The sequence below is a fragment of the Saccopteryx bilineata genome, chromosome 1, assembly GCF_036850765.1.
Source record: "Saccopteryx bilineata isolate mSacBil1 chromosome 1, mSacBil1_pri_phased_curated, whole genome shotgun sequence".
Classification (NCBI taxonomy): Eukaryota; Metazoa; Chordata; class Mammalia; order Chiroptera; family Emballonuridae; genus Saccopteryx; species Saccopteryx bilineata.
Genome location: NC_089490.1, coordinates 17,480,841 through 17,498,907, shown reverse-complemented (window position 1 = coordinate 17,498,907; position 18,067 = coordinate 17,480,841). Strand labels below are relative to the sequence as shown.

The window sequence follows — 18,067 nt, the reverse complement described above, 5'->3', positions numbered from 1 at the left end:
TTAAGGATTATACATTTTGGCAGGCCAGGTGAATAGAACCTGCCACTTTAGATGGTAAACAAAAACACCTGCTACTATTCTCAGTGAAGATTTGCCTTCAGGAACAAATTCACAACATAACATCCAGCCACTCTACACAGGCCCTTTGAAGCTGTTCTGTTGGATTAATACATTGTAGCTTAATTCTGGTTACTGTACACAATTAAAACGAAATAAAATCCATCATATTTCTTCCCAAATTCTATAGCTCAGGAATCCCATTATAGGCAGCCCTGGGTTACAAACGAGATAGGTCTGCAGGTTTGTTCTTAAGTTCAGTTTGCATGGAAGCTGGAACAGCGACATTTACCTATTAATGTAACTTAGATGCTTCTCTTAACAGAGCATTTATTTTTACCTCTCTGTGCATATAGACACTTCAACCTTTTCAAATACAGCCTTAAACCCTCTCAGATGATGCAGAGGATGGTGGACTTGTTGGAGAGGATGGGACTGTGAGAGTCAGGGTTTGATTCTGCTGCTGGAGTCAGTTTCCTGAAGTAGACAGTCAGAGAGGCTTGTACAGAGAGCTTTTCTTTCCTCCTCATAAATGGCCCTGTGGCATCTCAGGCCTTCGGTAACTGTGCGGTAAACTTAGGTGAACCTCTCTGTGTCAGGATCTGGCTCCTCTGACTTTGCCATTCCTGCTTCAGTGAGATGAAAAGCATCAGCTGCCTCTCTAGTTGAAAACTTTTCAGTTCTAGAGTTTCTGTGTTCCTGTTTTCGTCCCTAAATGCTGTCATCTGCTGCTCTAGTTCCATAAGGTCTTCACTGGTTAGTTCTTTGCCATGGGAGTCGAATCACTGTATGGCATTGTGTTCACTGATGTCCAACTGCAGCTGGTTACCAATAGCCCTATGGCGCTCTCCGTAAGTATGAGTTGTAGGCAAATCAGATGTTTGTAACTCAGGGACTTCCTGTAATTAAGCCTCATCTTTTCCTAGTTAATTCAAATCAGTGATACGGCGGCCGAGTTGCATGGGTGTTGGTGATAAGTGGAAAGGCTTTAACTTTCTGTCATTGGAAATTAAGTAAAAGAATCTTTGTGGTTATTACTTAATGCATCTGCCTAGGAAGCACTTTTTCATTCTGCCTCTTCCGAACTTTGTTTCTTTCTCAAATATGTACTATGTTTTTTATAACAACAAAAAAACATTGTTTATCGTGTGAATTTTGCTCACTGATTTTGGACTCATTTTCACAATGTTCTGTTTCAGGAGGCAAATGTGTACGGTGTGTGATGTGTGATGTAGGGTGTAGGGTGTGTGGTATTGCATCATATAAAAGAGTTTGTAGTTTGATTTACTACCTGACCTGGTGCTGTGCTTCCCAAATTGGAGTTCATGGATCTTGGGAGCGTGGAGTGACCCATCAGGGGTTGCCGACGCCACAAGCTCAACATGCTATATGACCCTGGAAGGTCAATAGTATTAAAGATTTAGGGAGAAAATTTTGAAGTCTAGACTTCTCTGTGGTCATTACCTGCACCTGCAAATCTGCAGAGCCCCAGTTTTCCAGCCAATCCTATGTATTACCTAAAAAGCTTGGGGCATAGGAAATTGATTTTATGTTGGAAATAAATAAATTTCCAATGGGAGATTTTGGAAAATTTTGGAAATCTGATGTTCTGGAGGAACACAGTGTATGAACAGGGTGTACACTGCTAGGAGGTCTGGTTGCATCAATGACAACGGTCCTCATAGCTGGCACTGGTCAGCTAAAGCATCTGTTGCAATGAGGCCAACCAGGCTGGCTTTTGAGAAGCTATTAGTTACTTTGTGAACCATTGCTTTTTAACATTGATTTCACCGTTGATGAAGAATATCAAGAGTAGCCTTCCGGTTTGCACTGAGCGGAGGGGGAAGGAGAGAGGGGAGTCTGCAGGGCGACCTCAGACTTGGAGAGGACGTGCGAGACCACTGCGTATCTGGCTGCGTGCGAGGCCGCCGCTTGGCAGAAGGGATTTCTCGCGGGAGGGGCAGTCCCGTGCTCCCGGTGGGGCCAGGGGCCAGGTCAGTGAGGCTTTCACCTGCGGCTCCGGGGAGCTGGGCCAGTGGGCTCTCACCTGCAGCTCCAGGGGCCAGGGGCCAGGGGCCAGTGGGCTCTCACCTGCGGCTCCAGGGGCCAGGGGCCAGTGGGCTCTCACCTGCGGCTCCGGGGGGCCGGGCCAGTGGGCTCTCACCTGTGGCTCCAGGGCCCAGGGGCCAGTGGGCTCTCACCTGCGGCTCCAGGGGCCAGGGGCCAGTGGGCTCTCACCTGCGGCTCCAGAGGCCCAGGGGCCAGTGGGCTCTCACCTGCGGCTCCAGGGGCCAGGGGCCAGTGGGCTCTCACCTGCAGCTCCAGGGGCCAGGGGCCAGGGGCCAGGGGCCAGTGGGCTCTCACCTGCGGCTCCAGGGGCCAGGGGCCAGGGGCCAGTGGGCTCTCACCTGCGGCTCCGGGGGGCCGGGCCAGTGGGCTCTCACCTGTGGCTCCAGGGCCCAGGGGCCAGTGGGCTCTCACCTGCGGCTCCAGGGGCCAGGGGCCAGTGGGCTCTCACCTGCGGCTCCAGAGGCCCAGGGGCCAGTGGGCTCTCACCTGCGGCTCCAGGGGCCAGGGGCCAGTGGGCTCTCACCTGCAGCTCCAGGGGCCAGGGGCCAGGGGCCAGTGGGCTCTCACCTGCAGCTCCAGGGGCCAGGGGCCAGGGGCCAGTGGGCTCTCACCTGCGGCTCCGGGGGGCCGGGCCAGTGGGCTCTCACCTGTGGCTCCAGGGGCCAGGGGCCAGTGGGCTCTCACCTGCGGCTCCAGGGCCCAGGGGCCAGTGGGCTCTCACCTGCGGCTCCAGGGGCCAGGGGCCAGGGGCCAGTGGGCTCTCACCTGCAGCTCCAGGGGCCAGGGGCCAGTGGGCTCTCACCTGCGGCTCCGGGGGGCCAGGGGCCAGTGGGCTCTCACCTGCAGCTCCAGGGGCCAGGGGCCAGTGGGCTCTCACCTGCGGCTCCGGGGGGCCGGGCCAGTGGGCTCTCACCTGAGGCTCCAGGGGCCGGGCCAGTGGGCTCTCACCTGCGGCTCCAGGGGCCGGGCCAGTGGGCTCTCACCTGAGGCTCCAGGGGCCGGGCCAGTGGGCTCTCACCTGCGGCTCCAGGGCCCAGGGGCCAGTGGGCTCTCACCTGCGGCTCCAGGGGCCAGGGGCCAGTGGGCTCTCACCTGCAGCTCCGGGGGGCCGGGCCAGTGGGCTCTCACCTGCGGCTCCGGGGGGCCGGGCCAGTGGGGCTCTCACCTGCGGCTCCGGGGGGCCGGGCCAGTGGGCTCTCACCTGCGGCTCCGGGGGGCCGGGCCAGTGGGCTCTCACCTGTGGCTCCAGGGCCCAGGGGCCAGTGGGCTCTCACCTGCGGCTCCAGGGGCCGGGCCAGTGAGGCTCTCACCTGCGGCTCCAGGAGCCAGGCTTTGCTGACAGGGCTCTGGATTGCCTCGCTTGCCCAGTCCTGCTGCTCAGGTGGGGAAGAGACCCCGCCCTTTCCAGATGAAGAGACCAGAATGGAAGAGAAGGAAGGCCAGAGGAGAGTATTTAAAAAACCTACAGTGAAGTCTTATTAGTCAGTTACTCACCTCTGGGTGCTCGTGCTTCTACCACATCTGGCTCAGAAATGTTGGCAATCAAGTGGAATAACCCAATTCTGGCCCCGGCCCTGTGACTAACTCACTATGTAACTCTGCACCAGACCTGTCACTTCTGAATCAGTTGTCCCCTCTGAGGACGGGGACGCTAGTAATGCCAAGTTTACAAGGTTGTTCTGAGGAAGAAAGAAACGATGCACGTGAAGTTACTCTGTGACCTTCAGTGCCCCATTCAATGCAGGGGATGGAAAATTAGAACTCGTTATGCCTTTTGCCTCTTTAAAAATATACCCATTGACTACTGGCTCCAGACAAGCTGAAGCAGACACACTTCTCTCTGTCCCTCTCCCTAAGAACAGCTAAAAGACTCTGGACATTATCTAGGGAAGAGACATACCACTGCCAAAATAGATGCTGGAGAAACTGGCAACCCAGAAACACCAATAGGCTGAGACACCAGTGCCAAGAAAGTCTGCCCCCTGCAGCCAGAGGGCCAGGGAAGGGCAGCTAGCAAGGCAGAAACTTAAGCACTGGTTGTGCTGCCCCATGCAAATACTACGGAGAAACCCACAGCCCCACGCCCAGCCCTGTTGGCCAAGGCTAGGCTGCAACAAGGTATCAGAACCTCCGTGGCCAGGGTGGTATCAGAGAATGTAACAGTTCCCTCCCTGCCACCGTGTTGCCAGTGCAGGTCACAGGGGGGTCCTGACGTCACCACCATCCATCGGTCACAAGGCCTCCCCACCCTACGGTGGCATCAGTGAATTAGCAACACAGTGCCCTTCCCTTTCCTCTCTAGGGAGCTGTCATTTGAGGTCTAGAAGGGAGGCTGGAAGCTCAACTCTGTCTGCAGGAATGAAGCCTCCACAGGTGTTCCGAAAGGCTGACGGGGAACCGGGGTCTTCATCCCCGCCTGGCAGTAGTGAGGTGGCACTTCTGCCCCCCCCCCCCACTAGCACAGTATCAAAATAATTAAGCGTGATTTAGAATCTTAGCATACCTAAACGACCCAGGATAAAGTGACAAACCATGCATCAAGTAGGCACTATCAAGAACCAGGAAGACACCAGCTCCCACAGGAGAAACAGTCCACAGATACCGCTGCACACAGAAGCACAGGTCTCGGAACGATTTGACAAGGACTCTTTTTTTCTGTTGGTTTTTTTTTTACTCCAGTCATTAGACATTATGTAACATACTAAGTGATCAAGGGATTTTAAAGTAGCCATTATAAAAATGCTCCAGTGAGCCAATTACAAACATGTTTGAAACAAATGAAAAGATCTAAAGTCTCAGCAAACAAAAAACAAATGTAAAGAAATACCAAATGGGACATTTTACAATTGTAAAGTACAATAACTGAAATTAAAAAAAAAAAAAAAAATTGGTGGCTGGGCCCAACAGCAGGATAGAGAGGTCAGAGTCAAAGAACTAACAAATTTGAAGATGTAACAATAGAACTTGCCCAATAAGGACAAGAGAAAGAAAAGAGACTGGGGAAAAAAAAAAAAAGGAACAGACCCTTAGGGACCTGTGAGAACTGTAGCAAAAGGTCTCACATTCATGTCATCAGAGCCCCAGAGGGGAGAGAGAATAGGGCTGAAATGTTTACAAAAAGAATGGTTGAAAATCCCCTGAATTTGGCAAAAAGGCATAAACTTAGAGCTTTAAGAAGCAGGATAAATGCAAAGAAATCTACTCCAGGACAAGTCGTAGTCAAGCTTTAGAAACTAAAGCAAAGAAATAACCTAAAAGCAATGAAAGAGAAATGATACGTCACCGACTGGACAAAATCATCTGAATACCAGTGGATTTCTTATCAGAAGGAGGAAGAATGTTCTCAGGTGCTGAAAGAAAAGGTTGTCAGCCTAGAAGCCTACACTCAATGCAACTACCCTTAAGGAATAAAGGGGAAATAAAACATTTGTCGACAAAAGAAAACTAAGGCCATTGGTCACCAGATACCTCCCTCAAAGAAGGAGAAATAGAAGTTCTTGAAAAGTAGGGAAATGAAGAAGAAAACAGACCTTTGGAATTTTAGAAGGGGAGAAAGAACAGAATGAGCAAAAATATGCATTCATAAAATAAACTTTCTTCCTCTTAGTTTTAAATTTATTTTTATTGATTGTTAAAGAAAGATAGAGAGAAAGAGAGAAACACTGATTTGTTGTTCCACTTATTCATGTCATCATTGGTTGATTCTTGTATGTGCCCTGATTGGGGATAGAACCCACAACCTCAGCGTGTCGGAACAATGCTCTAACCAACTGAGCTACACGGCCGGGGCAACTTTCCGCCCCATAAGTTAGAAAAAGAACTTATGTTTGACTATCGAAGCAGAAATTAAAGCCTTGTCTGATGACAATTATAACTGGGTGAGGGGAAGGGACTTAAAGGGAAGTAAGGTTTCTACTCTTCATTCAGACGGGTCCAATGTCCACCTATTGGATCTCGGTGTTGATAGAAAGTTGTGTATCTTGACTACAGTGACAAGATGACAAAGAGCTCTATAAATTTCCTGGTTAATATACGAGATGTAACCATTGGGGGAAACTGGGCGAAGGGTACACAGAACCACTCTGTTCTCTTTTTGAAACTTCCTGTACATTTATAATTATTTCCAAACAAAACATTAATATTTCCAGATATAAAATATTAATGTCAGTGTCATTTTTTTCTGTGTGTTGTTCTTCTCATCGTCAGTAAATTAGGTAATCTAAATTATTAGACTAGAATGTCTCCCCCATGAGACTCAGTAAAGCTAATCCCGTCTGATAGTCACCAAAACACATCTGGCAGTAAATACTTTTTTTTCTTCTCAAAGTTGGCTTTCAAGCCGAAAACACTGGTCACGACCGAAGTATACAAAAACCCAATTGACTCCCACAGATCTGTTCAACTTCCGGCCGCTATTTCAGTTCACCAGCTTCTTTGTTTATAAACATGCACGGGTGCTTGGCTCCGCGTCCTGCGACACGGAATTTCCTGATGCCACTACATTTTTGGCTTTTGTGATTCTATTATCTTTCGAGTTTAACACTTTTTGAATTCCATTTTCAACTAAAAATGTGGGTTTGTGGTTAAAAACAGGAAAACCTATCGGCTTAGAACCATGAAATCCGCAAGGGGCTGACCTTGAGGCACCCCACCAACGCTGTAGAGACGGAGAGGAGGGTTCTGCCTCCCCACCCACAGCTAGTGTGTTTGGAGACCACAGTGGCAATCCGTCTAATAAGCATAGATTGTACCGACTGCGCATTTCAAATATGGATTTTTATTATGGTGGTTAAACAAATGAGTCCAATTCTGGATGTTTCTTTACTTTTTTTTTTTTTTTTTTTTTAGGTGAAAGGAAGGGAGATAGTGAGGTAGATTCCCACATGCATCTCAACCAGGATCTACTCGGCAACCCCATCTGGGGCTGATGCTCGAGTACCTGAGCTATTTTTAGCACTGGAGGATGTCATGCTCTAATGGAGCTATCCTCAGTGCATGGGGCCACACTCAAACCAGTGGAGAGAAAGAGAGTGAGAAGGGGGAAAGGAATGGCGAGAGAAGCAGATGGTCGCTTCTCCTGTGTGCCCTGACTGGGGAATTGAACCCAAGATGTCCATACACCGGGCATACACTCTATCACTGAGCCACTGGCCAGGGCCCTGGATGTTTCTTCTTAAGGATGACCAATCAAGAAATTTTGGCAATGGTCACTAAAAGTTAAAGCCATTTGTAAGGTATTTGATAAAATACCTCTAAAAAATGGCCTGAGAGTTGTACGAAGCATTCTGCTTGTGGAGACTGTCAGTTCTGTGACGGCACATACACGTGGTGAAAATCTTTGGGTCAGTGGTCAGAGAAAAAGCATGGCTTGAATTAAAGAGGCAGAGTAAGCGACTGACCAGTGGGTCAGAGAGGCCCGCGCAGTCTTGTGGCTCGTTTGCTGGAAGGTCCTTGTCTTAGTCCGACACCTCCTCAAGCAGATTCTGAAGCAGGGAGTCTAGTGAAAGCAGTGGACTTGGGAGGTGAGCCCAGGAAGCGCCAACAGGGGAGTGAGGAGGTGAGAGAGGGAAGGGCACGAAGCCGCTGTCAGGTCATTAAAGAGCAGGTGCCCGTTCCCACTGGCACGCTCCGGAGGACCCGCGGAGGACCGAGAGGAGCAGGCGACGGAGTTCATCTCACCAAGGGTGGTGTTCAACCACCCCTGTTCCTCTCTGGTCGGAGGCTGCTGCCAGTGTGTTAGCACTCGGCACACCCAGCCTCACCCGCATCTGAGCTGAACAAGAACTCGCAGGCAGGACGGTGTGAGGGCAGAGAGCCCCAGGCCCTTGCCGGGAGGAGGCACCGGTGTGCAAGGGAACAGGGAGTGTTCAGTAGGTGGGCGGGAGCAAGCCAGCTCTGCTCCCACATCCACATTTCTCCCCCCACCCCCCCACAGCCTGAAAACTGCGAACATCTTTCTCCAGCAATTACCCCGACAGCAGAGCAGATTAAAACAAAATCCAAGAGTAAAACAAAACCCAGTAGTATTTGAATTTACATATTTATGTGAGATTAGGGTCTCAAAACACCGAACAGCGAGGAGGAATTATCTGCCCACGGAGTGTGGACTAGAGCTCGCCTCATCTTTTACGCAATACTCTGAAATCTACATACTCGGCCTCGTTTTGCCCATTAATTCTGGAGGATAGAAAACTTCCCTCATTCATAAATAATTTAAAGAATTATTTTTTATATTGCTATTCCTCTAACATACAAGTGTGTTCCCCACTCAGGGCCTCTGCCCTCGGTGTTGCCTCTGCCCAGCACTCTCTTCTCCCAGGCTTGCTCACGGCTCTGCTTTTGTTTACAGCACGTGCCAACAACTGACCTCCTGTGTGCGGTGTTCACTCCTTAAATGTGTGTAGTGCCTGCCTCCGCCCAGTCTCCTGTAAACTTCTGAAGAGAAGGACTCTGTCTGCGTTTCCTATGGTGCCCCAGCGTCTAGGGCAGGGCTGGGTGTAGACTACATACCTGCTATTTGTTGAGAGAATGAGCACAGAGAGGACTATCCTTCAGGAGCTTAGTCTTCCCTTTCTTGGTCAATGCAGTGGTGAGGGGCTTTATTTCTTTTCTTTTCTTTCTCTTTTTTCTGACAGAGACAGAGAGAGGGACAGATAGGGACAGACAGACAGAAAGGGAGAGAGATGAGAAGCATCAATTCTTCGTTGCGACACCCGAGTTGTTCATGGATTGCTTTCTCATATGTGCCTTGACCAGGGGCTACAGCAGAGCGAGTGACCCCTTGCTCAAGCAGTGACCTTGGGCTTCAAGCCAGCGACCTTTGGGTTCAAGCCAGCGACCAAGGGGTCATGTCTATAATCCCACACTCAAGCCAGCAATCCCGTACTCAAGCTGGTGAGTCCACCCTCAAGCTGAAGGAGCCCACGCTCAAGCCGGTGACCTTGGGCTTCTGAACAGAAAGGGAGAGAGATGAGAAGCATCAATTCTTCATTGAGACACCCAAGTTGTTCATGGATTGCTTTCTCATATGCGCCTTGACCAGGGGCTACAGCAGAGTGAGTGACCCCTTGCTCAAGCAGTGACCTTGGGCTTCAAGCCAGCGACCAAGGGGTCATGTCTATAATCCCACACTCAAGCCAGCAATCCCATGCTCACGCTGGTGAGTCCACCCTCAAGCTGAATGAGCCCATGCTCAAGCCGGTGACCTTGGGCTTTTGAACCTGGGTCCTCTGCGTCCCAGTCCGATGCTCTATCCACTGCGCCACTGCCTGGTCAGGCTGGGCTTTATTTCTTGTAAAAGGAAATATACTTTTGTTTCCTTCTTGCTGTAATTTTTGGACAGAGGCCTTTTCAGTGAATCTACTTTTTTTTATTTTTTTTCTCTGTACCTTTCCGAAGCTGGAAACGGGGAGAGACAGTCAGACAGACTCCCGCATGCGCCCAACCGGGATCCACCCGGCACACCCACCAGGGGCGATGCTCTGCCCACCAGGGGGCGACGCTCTGCCCCTCCGGGGCATCGCTCTGCCGCAAACAGAGCCACTCCAGCACCTGGGGCAGAGGCCAAGGAGCCATCCCCAGCGCCCGGGCCATCCTTGCTCCAATGGAGCCTTGGCTGCGGGAGGGGAAGAGAGAGACAGAGAGGAAGGGGGGGGTGGAGAAGCAAATGGGCGCCTCTCCTATGTGCCCTGGCCGGGAATTGAACCTGGGTCCCCCGCACGCCAGGCCAACGCTCCACCGCTGAGCAAACCGGCCAGGGCCCCTTTTCAGTGAATCTAAAAAAACACAATAGATAGCTGTTTTGTTTGGTTTTTTTTTGAGAGAGAGAGGAAAGGAGACACACACACACAGACACGAACACTGATTTATTGTTCCACCTAAGCATGCTGTCATGGCTGATTCTTGTATGCACCCTGACCAGGGATCAAACCTGCTACCTGAGCATGCTGGGACACTCTAACCAACTGAGCTCTCCAGCCAGGGTCAGATAGCTCCTTTTTTATCTAGTTTAATGGTTCTCAGAACGTGGTCCCTGGACCAGCAGCATCAACATCACCTGGGACGTTGGTTGAAATGCAGATTCCCAGGCCTCGCCTGACCCAGTTAACCAGAGCAGCCTGCATTTTATCAAATGCCTCCGGTGGTTCTGATGCACACAGAAGTTTGTGACTCGCCGATCCAGGTATAACGCTTAACACAGATACTCATGGTATTTGTCTTTAATGGCATCTTTCCCAGAGATCTGAGCTACATTTTCAACAACTTTACAATTTTGAAATTGAAGTTTGTTTATAATTTGCATTTCACTTATTTCTAAAATAAATTGAAGCGCCCCATTATGATGTCAGGAGAGCCTTCATGAGCATGAGAGGGGTGAGGGCCTGGTGTCCAGGGGACACCCCTGCTTGGTTTCCTACTCTGTTAACATTGACAAGATCATCAACAAGAACAGCAAAATCGGAAACTGTTTCGGATGCATGCTTCAGCTCCCAACTTCGACACTTAAGAGCTATGTGGCTTTGGACAAATTACTTAATCTGTGTCTCAGTTTTTATTTTTGATCTGTAAATGGAGAGAATGATACCTTACTATCTACTTCATTGCCATGATGATCAAATGAACTGCACGTGAAAACACACGTGTCCCAGTCATAGCACGTGCTCAGTAAGTATTGGCTCGTGTCCATTTGGGGCTCCCCGCCAACATTTTTATAGAAAAAGATTGTTAATCCACTTCAGGGTTTTACCAAGTTGTGAATGTTTTCTTTACGGATTTTTCCCTTGACTGGTTTCAGATTCGGTTTCTCCTGGGGCACAACCTCGCAATTTTACATCGAGCTTTATTTCAGGGCTTGGCATGTTCAGAACTATCTAAAGATATTTCTAGTTCTTGCCATTCACCTTAATATTCTCCTAGAAGGACGATCTAGAAAGAAAGGAAACAGAATGCAAAGCCTTCTGGGAAATTCTTCCTACACAAATGTGTAGTGATTGATTACAGTCAGTGCAGTTTTTACCATAATTATTTGAATCTGAAATTGACTGGGGTAGAAAGCACAGCCATACTTAAAATATATTGTTTAAATTGTTGGGGGAGATGTAGCAATACATTTCTCTAGCGCTTTGCCACTTGCAGGCCTGCAGAGCCTCTTCATTTGAGAGCTGCTTTACTAGAAGCAGAGCTCCTTTAGTAGAATTTCTGTCGTTCTCAGTGAGTTTGGCCTTTCCTTTTTATGCTGAGCCCAGTGTTCTTGGTCACAGACTTCGTGTCCTGCTTGCTAAGTAACGCCAGCAAATTCACTTACTGTTATTTGATGACACTGAGAATACACCCCATTGTGTGTAGAGCTTTTCAGTCTCGCTGACCTTTCATGCGTATTGTCTCGCTGAACTTCTGCAATGACCCTCCGGGGGCATAGGTATCATTACTCCCCTGCCAGAGGAGAAAGCGGGACGCAGCATTTCATTGACTGCTGCAGGGTCACACCGTAATGCGGTGGCGGAGCGGAGACCAGCATTAATTTCGTCGTCCTTTGATCCTTCCGTGTCACTGAGCCAGTGGGCATTTTTCGGCCCCCGTCCTTGCCGACCCTTCAGCCGCGTTCGGAGGCCTTGACTCCCTCCTCCCTGGCCACTGTGGATGCGGGATGGCGAGGCCGGTCAGGGGCGGGGCTGCGGTGAGGAAGGTGAGAGGCCGCCGCCCTTCCCGGTCCCACCTCTGGATCTCTCTCTCCTGCGCTCCATCCCACCTCTGGATCTCTCTCTCCTGCGCTCCAATGGAGCCTTGGCTGCAGGATGGCGAGGCTGGTCGGGGCGGGGTGCAGTGCGGAGGTGAGAGGCCACCGCCCTCTCCAGTCCCACCTCTGGATCTCTCTCTCCTGCGCTCCAATGGAGCCTCGGCTGCAGGATGGCGAGGCTGGTCGGGGCGGGGTGCAGTGCGGAGGTGAGAGGCCACCGCCCTCTCCAGTCCCACCTCTGGATCTCTCTCTCCTGCGCTCCAATGGAGCCTCGGCTGCAGGATGGCGAGGCTGGTCGGGGCGGGGCTGCGGTGCAGAAGGTGAGAGGCCGCCGCCCTCCCCGTTCCCACCTCTGGCTCTCTCTCTCCTGCGCTCCATCCCACCTCTGGCTCTCTCTCTCCTGCGCTCCAGAGGCCCGTGATCTCCAGGTGGTCCCGTAACTGCCACACCCTTTTCCCAGAGTGCTGTAAGATCTTCACGTCTACTCCCGGGGTCCATAAAGGTCTCTGTCCAATGTAGCCGTTCTTAGAGGAAGACGCTTAGAGACAGGACTTGACCCGTTGCTCATTCAGCTAACATTTCATTGAGTGCTATCTATGTATCAGACACCACAGGGAAGTCTTCACGTTCTGAGAGGGAATTCTGTTATTAAAAAGATGCTTGTGTACTGATTGACATTAGGCCAAGGCTGGTGGGATTTCAGGCGCTCAATTTCTTACTCTGGAAGAAAAGAAACGACGCTGTGCATTAGAAGACATTCTGGCCACGTGTCCAGTGGGGTCATTTTCACGCCTCCCGTCCTCACCGATTCTGATAAAGGAAAACTGCCTCAGCCCCACTTTCCGGGAGGTGGGAGTGGCCCTAGGGAACTATGCCGAGACCCGTGGCACTGTCCCCTGCAGCCACCGCTGAGCCTATCAGAAGAAGGAATCCGAGTCAAGGGCAGCAAGGCAAAGGCTGCCCACGGCGTAGGAGGCAGGCAGGTCTGCGGCTGACAGTGTCGCCCAACCAGAAGGGAGCTGGGCCTGGCTGTGTGAACCGGGGACACGTGGACAGGCCGCGGGGCAGAAGCTGAAGACTGTCAGGTGGGGAATGAGGGTCCGGAGGGCTCCCTGCGGACTGCAAGGGGGTGATCGTTACAAATCAGCGGGCATGGTGACTGGGACAGAGATGAGCAGGGAGAAGGTCCTGCAGGGTGGGGGCCTGGGGACATCCCTGGTTCCACATGCTCTCGTGTTTGTACGGTTAGCGCCCACCCTCCACTTTCGTGCATCACAGTCAAATGCGTCTAATCAAGTCAGGTCACTGTGCAAGTTGACTCGATCGACTGACTCCATTTATACCTAATATTGGCCTGAGTGAAGATTTAGAAATTACTCCCCCCCCCAGCACAGTTTTATTGAGGTATTATTGGCAAATAAAAAGTATATACAAGTAGGTTGTACAATGTGATTTTTGTTAGAAATTACTTTTGAGTATACTGAGTGTCCAAAAGCAAAGTGATAGCCGTGTGAGTCCAGTTTGCTGTGTGACTCACAGGAGTTTACTGGGTCCGGTTCCCCAGCGTGACACGGTTTCTGCACTGGTGGCTGCAGGTGAAGCATATCATGTCACCTAACTGCTCAGAACCTTCCACGGCTCCCTCTTTCATTCCAACAAAAAGCCTGCCTCTTACGGTGGCCTAGAAGCATCTCCAGCACCAGAGACGTGGCTGTGCTGTTGCCCAGGGCCCTGCACTGCCTAGGGTCCCCTGCTTGCTTTCATCCTCTGCAGCTGCAGTCTTGAACTTCTTCATACTCTTTTTTTTTTTTTTTGTATTTTTCTGAAGCTGGAAACGGGGAGAGACAGTCAGACAGACTCCCGCATGCGCCCGACAGGGATCCATCCGGCACGCCCACCAGGGGCGACGCTCTGCCCACCAGGGGGCGATGCTCTTCCCCTCCGGGGCGTCGCTCTGCCGCGACCAGAGCCACTCTAGCGCCTGGGGCAGAGGCCAAGGAGCCATCCCCAGTGCCCGGGCCATCTTTGCTCCAATGGAGCCTTGGCTGCGGGAGGGGAAGAGAGAGACAGAGAGGAAGGAGAGGGGGAGGAGTGGAGAAGCAGATGGGCGCTTCTCCTGTGTGCCCTGGCCGGGAATCGAACCCAGGACCCCTGCACGCCAGGCCGACGCTCTACCACTGAACCAACTGGCCAGGGCACTTCTTCATACTCTTATCTCTGAACTTGTGTCTTGTACGTGAAGTTCAGCGGGACAAAGGAGCATCCCCCCAAGGAGGGGGACCCCTGGGGCGGCAGCGTGCCCTGGGCTGTGGTCCAGCCGCCGTTGGCATACACACGGGCTCAGGCGCAGAAGGCAGCGGCCGCGCACCAGCGTCTGGTCAGCTGCACACTGCACAGTCCAAGGCACCCCGAAACCCTGAAAGGCAGGCATGCTGGGATCTAGACCCGGTTAGGGGGTGGTGACTAGCACAGCATCAGCAGAAGGACAGCATGACCATGAGAGAGAACCGGGGCTCCCCGCGGGGGCAGCACCAGGACAGCCACGGGAGCCTGGCTGGCCCATGGGTCCCGGCTGGCCCATCGGTGTCCAGTGTCCAGTGCTGGTCCCAGAGGTGGCTGGGGTTTCCTCCAGCCTGAGCACCAGAACAGGAGGTGCTGGCACTCAGGGGGCAAACTGGATCGGTAAGTCATTACCGAATAAAAGCAGACAGGTGGACGCTGCAGTAAAGCATATCGGGGAGTTGTTGGAATTCTTCAGAGCCTGGAGTGTTCAGTTTTGAAAACTGCTGCAACACTGAACACAAATTATCCACAAGCTTAGAAATAGAAATTAAATCTAACGATTATCTCCTTCAACGGAAAACGACACTATTTTCATAGGAAGCTTTAAGAACTTCCAATTAATGTGGAAGACAATTTTAAAATTAATTTTCTCCTTGTAATCGTAGTGATAGAATGCATAAACAGATGTTTTGAATTATGTACAAATTGCGAAGCTACTTTCAGTTTCTTGATCAGCCCTCCACTGTTACCAGAGACGTCTAAGGAAACATTAAAATGCATTGTATATATTTGCATTTAAAATTAAATTCAAGCTTACATGAAACTGATTTGTCCACAGTTAAAATCTTTTTAGAGAAGTTGTGTTGCAAGATTTGTCAGCTTAGATATATTAAAATTTATATTTTGAAATAATTTATCAGAGATTTAGCTTGGTGTTGTCATAACCTATAAAATATGCTTAACAGCTCCCATAATGGTGGCATTAGCAAAGATCTTTCTCAAAATTGAAATAAAAAAATTTTTGTGATCCCTTATTTGCAACGAGCTTTCAATTACACTGATTGAAAACGCAGCTGCTAAATATCAATACATGCCTTCTGGTGATGTGATAAATGAGTGTGTAGAAGAGCAAATGAGGAAGATTGTGGGATCAATCAAGATACCATATTAATAAAATATCATTATTTGGTGTTATATGAAATTATGACACCAACATATTATTTTTTTGCATTTTGAATGTTTTTCATTATTCACGTAATACTGTTATCTTTCTAATGATAAGTAATCCCTAGAATATAGGTGCTGAAAAATTTCCAAGGGAAGATGCTTTATATATTTAACCTTTGACAGCACTCTCCCTCCATGTGAACTTGGGGCCCTGCACGTGATGTCACTACCCCTGTCGTCAGGCCCTCGCGATCTGCGTCCCCTCGCAGCGAAGGAGCCCTCACCTTAGAGCAGTGGTTCTCAAACTTTTTGAAGTTGGGGTGCATTTAAAATCCTACAAATAACTGTTGGTGCCCTATATACAAACTTCTGAGAAATTTGTCATAATAATTAAGTCAAATATTAAAGAAAAAATATAAAGTCCAAGCATGCTTTTATGATAATTAAATGAAATAAATACAACAAAATTAAATTTATTCTGACATTAAAAAACATTTTTCTGTTTTTTATATATATATATATATATATATATATATATATATATATTTTTTTTTTTTTTTTGGTATTTTTCTGAAGTTGGAAACGGGGAGGCAGTCAGACAGACTCCCGCATATGCCCGACCGGGATCCACCAGGCATGCCCACCAGGGGGCGATGCCCTGCCCATCTGGGGCGTTGCTCTGTTGCAACCAGAGCCATTCTAGCGCCTGAGGCAGAGGCCACAGAGCCATCCTCAGCGCCTGGGCCAGCCTTGCTCCAATGGAGCCTTGGCTGCGGGAGGGGAAGAGAGAGATAGAGAGGAAGGAGAGGGGGAGGGGTGGAGAAGCAGATGGGCGCTTCTCCTGTGTGCCCTGGCTGGGAATTGAACCCGGGACTCCCGCACGCCAGGCCGATGCTCCACCACTGAGTCAACCGGCCAGGGCCCTGTTATATTTTTTGAGTTATGCTTTTTAGAATTTGTAAGAAAGAAGGGTTAAAAAATAAATTTTAAAAAATGACAAAGAAGTTATCTTTTTATATATAGATACCATCTTAGTAAGATTTAGTAAATTAGGCAGGGCCCAGCGCGAATATGTTAAGTTTTTTCACTCTTGTGTTTATGAGAAACATGAGCCTGATGTGTCCTAGTGATTTCTTCAATGTTTGGGCATATATTTGAAAGGCAAACTCTCATTTCCTCATCTGTACATTGAAGAATTCCTCTCTGTTTACTCTTAATTGTGTTGAGTGCAGAAAACCCCCACCGTACATATCATCTTAACTTTACACCAAACAAAGGATAGAAGACACTTGCCTCCAGTCTTTCTAGGGAACAGGGGGGTAGTGTAAACAATCCAGCCCCACAGTTTATCAGCCTTTTGCAACCTAATCAGGCAAGTGAGGTGGGGGGTTGGGGTTGGGCAGATTGTCAGCTTACAGCCAATTCCCCACACCTCTGTCCCCCCAAAATCAAACTCCAAAAACCCTGTTGGTTTTTGGTCCCCAATAGGCACATATTTCTCTGGAATACCATAGGGTGCACCTGGAAATCTTATAGGGTGTGCCAGTGCGCCCTGGCACACACTTTGAGAACCACTGCTTTAGAGGTTTTGGGTTTTTTTTATTCCTCCTAATAGTCTCCCCTTTGCTTGCTCTGCTTCGGTTTTCAACACAGAGAACTCTTCAGTGTTAGGGCTTTTAGCCTGGCTGTTTTCTCTGCCCACCACGCTCTTTCCCCAGGTCCCCACATGGCTCCCACTGCCACCTCTTTACAGTCTTTGCTGAAATGTCCCCTTCTTACTGAGGCACAGCCTGATCACCCTCGTTAACACTGCAGCCCGTCCCTCTTCCCTACTACTGACCCCACTCCCTTACTCTGCGTTTTCTTCTTCCCCCACAGCACTTACCACCTTCTGACGCGTCATGTATGTGCTGTGTCTATTGTGCATCGTCTGTGTGCGATGTCTGTCTCTGTATGTGCGATGTCTGTCTCCTCTGCTCAGATGTCAGCTTCACGAGGACAAGAGTCTGTTCTGTTCACTGATGATGCCCAAGCAGCTGGAACGGCCCTGGCTCACAGTCGATGCCCAGTGAATATGTGTGGAGTGAATGAGGGCTGAAACTCCTAGATAAATGTGAGTTGCTCTCTGCAAGCCACAGTTACTCACATAACTGCACTGCATTATTTTTTGTTGTGCGGTAGGCAAATTAGATTCTCGATTCCTCAAATTGTTTATAGCAAATGCTTTTGTATTTCCATTTACTTTAATTAATGAAATTCCCATTATAGAGCCATACACTCGGTGCATTCTAACTAAATCACATTGTTCATATAATTGTTGCATATTTAGAGCTGTAGACTTTCAGAACACTAAAAACTTTGTTATAAAAGCTCAGACAGTTGAAATAAAAATAAAACCCCAGGGGCTTAATTCTGTCTTTACTTGTTAAGAAAATTTACCTCCTATGAGTTTTTTTTCCTTGCCTCAATCTAAATGATAATAGAAGTACAGTATATTTTTATGAAGGAGTGCCTGTATTTTCATTCTGAATTTAGGTACACAGCCACTTGTGTTAGAAATTATTCTTATTCCTATAGACAAACATTCTTCATCCATATCTTTGTAGAGATTCAGATGTATACTTACTAACTAGGATGTTTGAAAATCAATATTGCTTTTACTTATGATTCAATTTGATTAGTTTATAAGAACACCAAATTTTCTTCTCACTGTTAAAACTAGGATGTATCCTTTAAAAAAAAACAAACTAAAAA

General features: G+C 49.2%; 1 protein-coding gene across 2 annotated transcripts in view; it reads left to right on the top strand.

Annotated features, from left to right (window-relative positions):
* The window catches only part of KIF6 (kinesin family member 6), a 403,829-nt gene that overhangs the window by 17,091 nt on the left and 368,671 nt on the right, over nt 1-18,067 (top strand). The window lies entirely within an intron of this gene.